Below are 5,287 nucleotides of genomic sequence, written 5' to 3'. Positions count from 1 at the left end.
AATATTTTAAAATAACTTAAATACGGGTTTGCTCTTATTATCAATACCCATCTACAAGCCAAATATAATTGAAATCGGGCCATTCATTAAAAAGTTAAAACCAAGTAATAGTAAACATTTTGTAAATTAAATCGAAATGCATCACCATCACATGCAGCAAATCAGCTACTTTCACTAATACGCAACCAAGCCGCTAGAGGCGCTATGGGCAAGATGGTGTTATGGGCTAGGTGGCACTAGGTGGCGCTAGCTAAGAGCAAGCATATCTTCATCCCATATGTCGATGTGATCGACTAAAGCGTTCTCTATTACAGTTATACATGAAATCAATTCTGTACGCTTCTTTATATCTCTTTCGTTTTGCGGAATATAATTCTATACTTTTGACTTCATTTTTTCTTTGCAACTTAAGCTATGTAAGCTTAGGTTAGGTTAGGTTAGGTAGGAGTGGTTGGAGACTAAATATTAGTCCCCTCACTTAGGCCACAATGGGCCCCTTGTGATACCACATGATCTCTGAAAAGATCCGTTTCCCTAGCTCATGGGTTATCTGCTTTCGCGAAGTATTCTGTTTTTCTCAAGAAACATAGTAGTTTTTGAATGCTTACGTCCTGAATGGCCGCAAGGTTCGGAAGTGTGTAGCTACCTAGGGTTTGAAAGCGCTTTAGGTTATGCGCTGGGCAGAAGCATAGGAGTTGTTCGATGCTCTCCTCTTCGTCTATCTGTTTGCAGCTGCGGCAGAAGTGGCCCGTGAGGGCATTTAGGAGAGTGGAGATGTTCTCCCTGCTACATTGTAGGAGAGTTTTTGTTCTTTTCGTGTTGTAGTTTGGCCATGTGAGTCTAGAATTGTGGCATGTTGAGATTGAGTTCCAACGGTTGTTGGAAAGAGTATACAATCTCTGCCTGAGATGGAACTTACAGGTAGCCATGGGCATCCCTACCGTGTCCTTATCGCGAAGGATATCGGCGGTTGTCCCCTGTCTTGCTAGGTCGTCTGCTATGCAGTTGCCCTCAATGTTGCGGTGTCCAGGCACCCAGATGAGGTTGATACTCAGATGAATGGCCATCTCGTTAAGAGATTTGCGGCATTCAGAGATTGTTTTTGAGCTCATTGTGTAGGAGTCGAGGGCCCTGAGGGCAGCTTGACTATCCGAGAAGATGAAGATATCTATGTCTTGATGTACAGACGTGTTCAGGTGGGTAGTGGCTTCCTGAATTGCAATCACTTCCGCTTGGAAAACACTACAGTGGTCTGGTAGGCGGAATGAGACTTTTAAGTCTAGTTCGGGGGAAAAGACTCCCCCACCTGTTTGGGAGTTAAGCTTGGAGCCGTCAGTGTATATGTTGACGGCGTTTACGAATTGATGTGGGAGGTTGTCCCAGTCTGAACGGGTGGGTATATAAATTTTGTATCTTCTTTCGAAGTCGACTATGGGTGGGACGTAGTCTGTATAACGTGGTAGGGGTGAATGATTTGATAGGATATTGGAGTGACCCGTGGAGCCTGTTGTCCATGCCGCTGCTTCACGGAGCCTCAGCGCTGTGGCTGATGCCCAGCTTTTGGCAAGTAGGTCCAGGGGTTGGAGATCGAGAATTGTATTTAGTGCCTCAGTGGCGGTAGTGCGCAGCGCCCCACTTATGCTCTGCGCTTCTTTGGATCTTGTGAAGGATCCGGAGGTTACAGTTTTTATCTAGAGAAGGCCACCAAACGATGTTTCCGTAGAGTAGAATGGGCCTGACTATTGCAGTATATAGCCAGTGAACTATCATGGGGGAGAAACCCCACTTCCTCCCTAAGGCTTTTTTACAAGCGAAGAGGGCTATGGCCGCTTTGCGTGTGCGATCTAGGATGTTATCAGTCCAGAGGAGCTTTTTGTCAAGAATGACACCTAGGTACTTTGCTTGGTTGCTAAAGGTTAGGCGCGTTTGGTGTAGTTTTGGGGGAACTAGAATTGGTACCTTGTACTTCCTTGTAAAGAGAACTAGTTCGGTTTTTTCCGGGTTAACTCCCAGTCCACAGCCAGCTGTCCACCGGGAGAGGGTGACGTTGTTAAAGGCGCCTTCTATGTCTAGAAACGCTGCAAGAGAGTATTCCTTATTGCGGAAGCCTCGTTCTATACTGTACATTAGAGAGTGGAGGGCGGTATAGGTTGACCTACCCTTACGGTACGCATGCTGTGCGTCAGAGAGTAGGCTATGGTCGATGGTTAGTCTGATATGGGTGTCGATTAGCCTTTCCAGGGTCTTCAACAAGAAGGAAGAGAGATTGATCGGGCGGAAGTCTTTTGGGTTGGTGTGGGAGGGCTTGCCGGCTTTCGGTATAAAAATTACCTTAACGTCCAGCCACCTTGTTGGAATGTGGTTTAGAGCAAGGCAGCCGTGGAAGATGGCTGTCAGCCAGGGTAGGGATATATCTAGTGTCCGTTGTAGCTGGGCCGGGAAGAACCCATCTGGGCCGGGTGATTTGAAGGGCTTAAAAGAGTTGACAGCCCAATGAATGCGACCTGGGTTTGTAAAGTTGGCAATACTCTGGTCGTCTAAGTTCTCCTCTCTGTGGAGGTCCTCCACTACATGGGTGTTCTTAGGGAAGTGGGTGTCTAACAGTAGTTCAAGGGTTTCCTGACTGTTTTCCGTCCAGCTGTCAACATTGGTTTTTAGATAGCCAATGGTTGCTAGAGCTTTTGCTAGAATTCTTCTGAGTCTGGATGCCTACGCAGTAGATTCTATGCTACTGCAGAAGTTAGCCCAAGCTCTTCGTTTTGATATTCTAATTTACTTTTTGTATAGGCTTAGTTTTGTATGGTATAAATTCCAGGAGGATTCGCTATTGTTGTATTTAGCTCTATTGAAGTAAGTTCTACACTCTCTTTTAAGGTTCGCCAGGGTTGCGTTCCACCGAGGGGGTTTGTGCTTTGTTTTGACTGTTCTGCTTGGGCAAGCCCATTTTAAGGCCTCACCGCAGATATCAGTAAAAGTGTTAACTAGGTTATCTAATTCTTGACGGTTGCGTATGTGTGTCGGTGGAGCGTGTAGGTTCCTGTTGAGGAGATTTTTGTAATATCCCCAGTTTGTTAATCTTAGATTAGTGATGTTCTCGGCGGGAGGACAGTCTAGATTTATTGTAAATTCTATGTATCGGTGGTCTGAGAATGAGTGTTCGATCCCCACCTTCCACGCTTATAGCTGGTTAAGTAGGGGATCAGATATTAGTGTAATGTGTAGTACTTCCCTCCTATTTCTAGTGATTAAAGTTTAGAATAGATTTTATTGAAGGAGATAGTCGTAGAGTAACTCACCCATTTCGTTGGTGTTTGTACTTCCCCATTGTGTGTGGTGTGAGTTAGCGTCCCCACCCAGGATGAGTTCCTTAGATGAGTGAGTGCGTATGAGTTCTTGTGTAGTGGTATGTGAGGGTGGCCTCTTCGTGATCTGGTTCGTCGTCGCTCGGGGGTTCGTACGACGCGCAGGCAGCCAGGTTGTCTGCCGCCAACTTATCGGTGTCGTATATGCGTAGCTGCACCTTATCGAACCCGTAGTTCACTCTGTGTTGTTGGGCTGCGAGGGGTTCCAAGCAGGCCTGGTTCAGGAGGATAACCACGCTCATGGTGACTCGCTCGGTTTTCTCCACCTTGACCACCTTCCAACCGTCTGTTGGAAGTTTTGGGTTGAACCTGGTCAGCAGGCTGAGTATAGCCTCTGGTTCCGATGGTTCCGACGGCAGCCACACCCTCGCTCTCGGTCGAGACGGGATGTCTGCAGCCTCACAAACTGCCAGCTTGGCCGCGGGGTAGACCTTGCCGACTTTGGTAATTGCAGCCTTGTAGAGTGCTGCCGATCTCTCGTCTTCGCAGGCGATCAACTTTACATTGCCCTGGTACCACCCTGCATCTGTGCAATCGGGTGGCGGGCTTGGGCTTTCGTCCAGCACTTTCAAGGCCACTGATGCAAGGGCCCGTCTAACCAGACCCCATTGGTTTCTTGGGATCCTACCGCCTTCAACGCTCTGGTCGATGACACCAATGATCTTCCGATCCTTTACCACTTCCGCAAAGGATCTCGACCATGTGCCGCGGTTGGTTACCTTAGCCTTCTTGCTCGCTGGTTGAGCTGACTCCATCGACCTCTCTCGCTTGTTGCTGTGGTTGGTGGTCATAGCGATGTCGAAGTCTGGGATAATTGCCTTTGCCCAGGCTATGTCCTCTTGGATTTTTTGGTAATCCAATTTCGATGTCTGATCCTCCCGTATCGGATTGGTGGCCAGCCGTTTGAGGATCCTAGAAGCCTTCCTTCTTTCAAGAGGTCCTGCCTGGTTAGGTGGTACCCTCTTAAACTCCTTTGCCCTGGTACTCATCACGAGACCGGCCTTAGCGCTACCCTCATGTTGGAGAGGCTGGTTAGCCACACCTACGCTGGTGGGAGGCTTGGGCTTGTCGCTATGGCGAGTTGGGCTTAGCCGGCTGCGTTGTTCGCTGGCCTTGGCAGGGGTGGACGTCACGTGGACTGGGGTAGTCAGAGCCGTGATCTTGCTCTTTCTTTCGTCGTTGGTTACGACTTCCGACTTTATAAGAGTGTCGGGCTCTTGTCTTGTGCAGTATTTCAGTTTTATATTTGTTAAATTCTCCATGCTAATTCCCACGAGCTGCGGAGAAAGTACAGGTCCACCCGGGCAGAGATCCGCCGTACCCGGGTAAGGCTGAATTAGAACAGGCGGTCGCCACTTGCCTGAGCTCACCGTTTGAGACTGAGTTATTTGATGACTCGGGCTCCCAGCCAGATTGACTCTCGGCACGGTACGAGTGACACCTTAGTCCAGCCCGGGGTGAGATGAGTTGTGTGGGTAGGGAAGAGGTAGGTACAGAGCGTGTGGGTAGGGGGTGTGTGTGAGCTATTTGTCGGAGGCGGCAGCACATCGCGACGTCGGTACTGCTACGGCGCAGATACCCGCTGACTGTCCGGGGCTACTTATTTGCGCTTCGTGTTGGGGGCTTGGTGGTAGCCGGGCCGTGTCCAACTTCCACGCTTATTCGTAGCTACCCTGGAGAACCAGTGCGCTCGCTATCCGCAACCTGCGACCCGTTCGGTAGCCTTCAGCTCGGCGCCCTCAGAGCCATCCCACTAGCTCTTTGGCCGAATAATGTAAGCTTAAAACACTCCTCATTTCCATACCGCCATAGAGGTAGAGGTTTTGGCGCGTTTATTTTGTTATTTTATCTTGTTATTTATTATCCAATATTAATGTGCCAAAGAGCAAGTCAGCAAGATGTGGAGGCCATTACGTCACAATGGA

The sequence above is a fragment of the Drosophila suzukii genome, unplaced genomic scaffold (assembly GCF_043229965.1).
Source record: "Drosophila suzukii unplaced genomic scaffold, CBGP_Dsuzu_IsoJpt1.0 scf_5, whole genome shotgun sequence".
Taxonomy (NCBI): Eukaryota; Metazoa; Arthropoda; class Insecta; order Diptera; family Drosophilidae; genus Drosophila; species Drosophila suzukii.
This window is presented reverse-complemented; position numbering follows the sequence as displayed.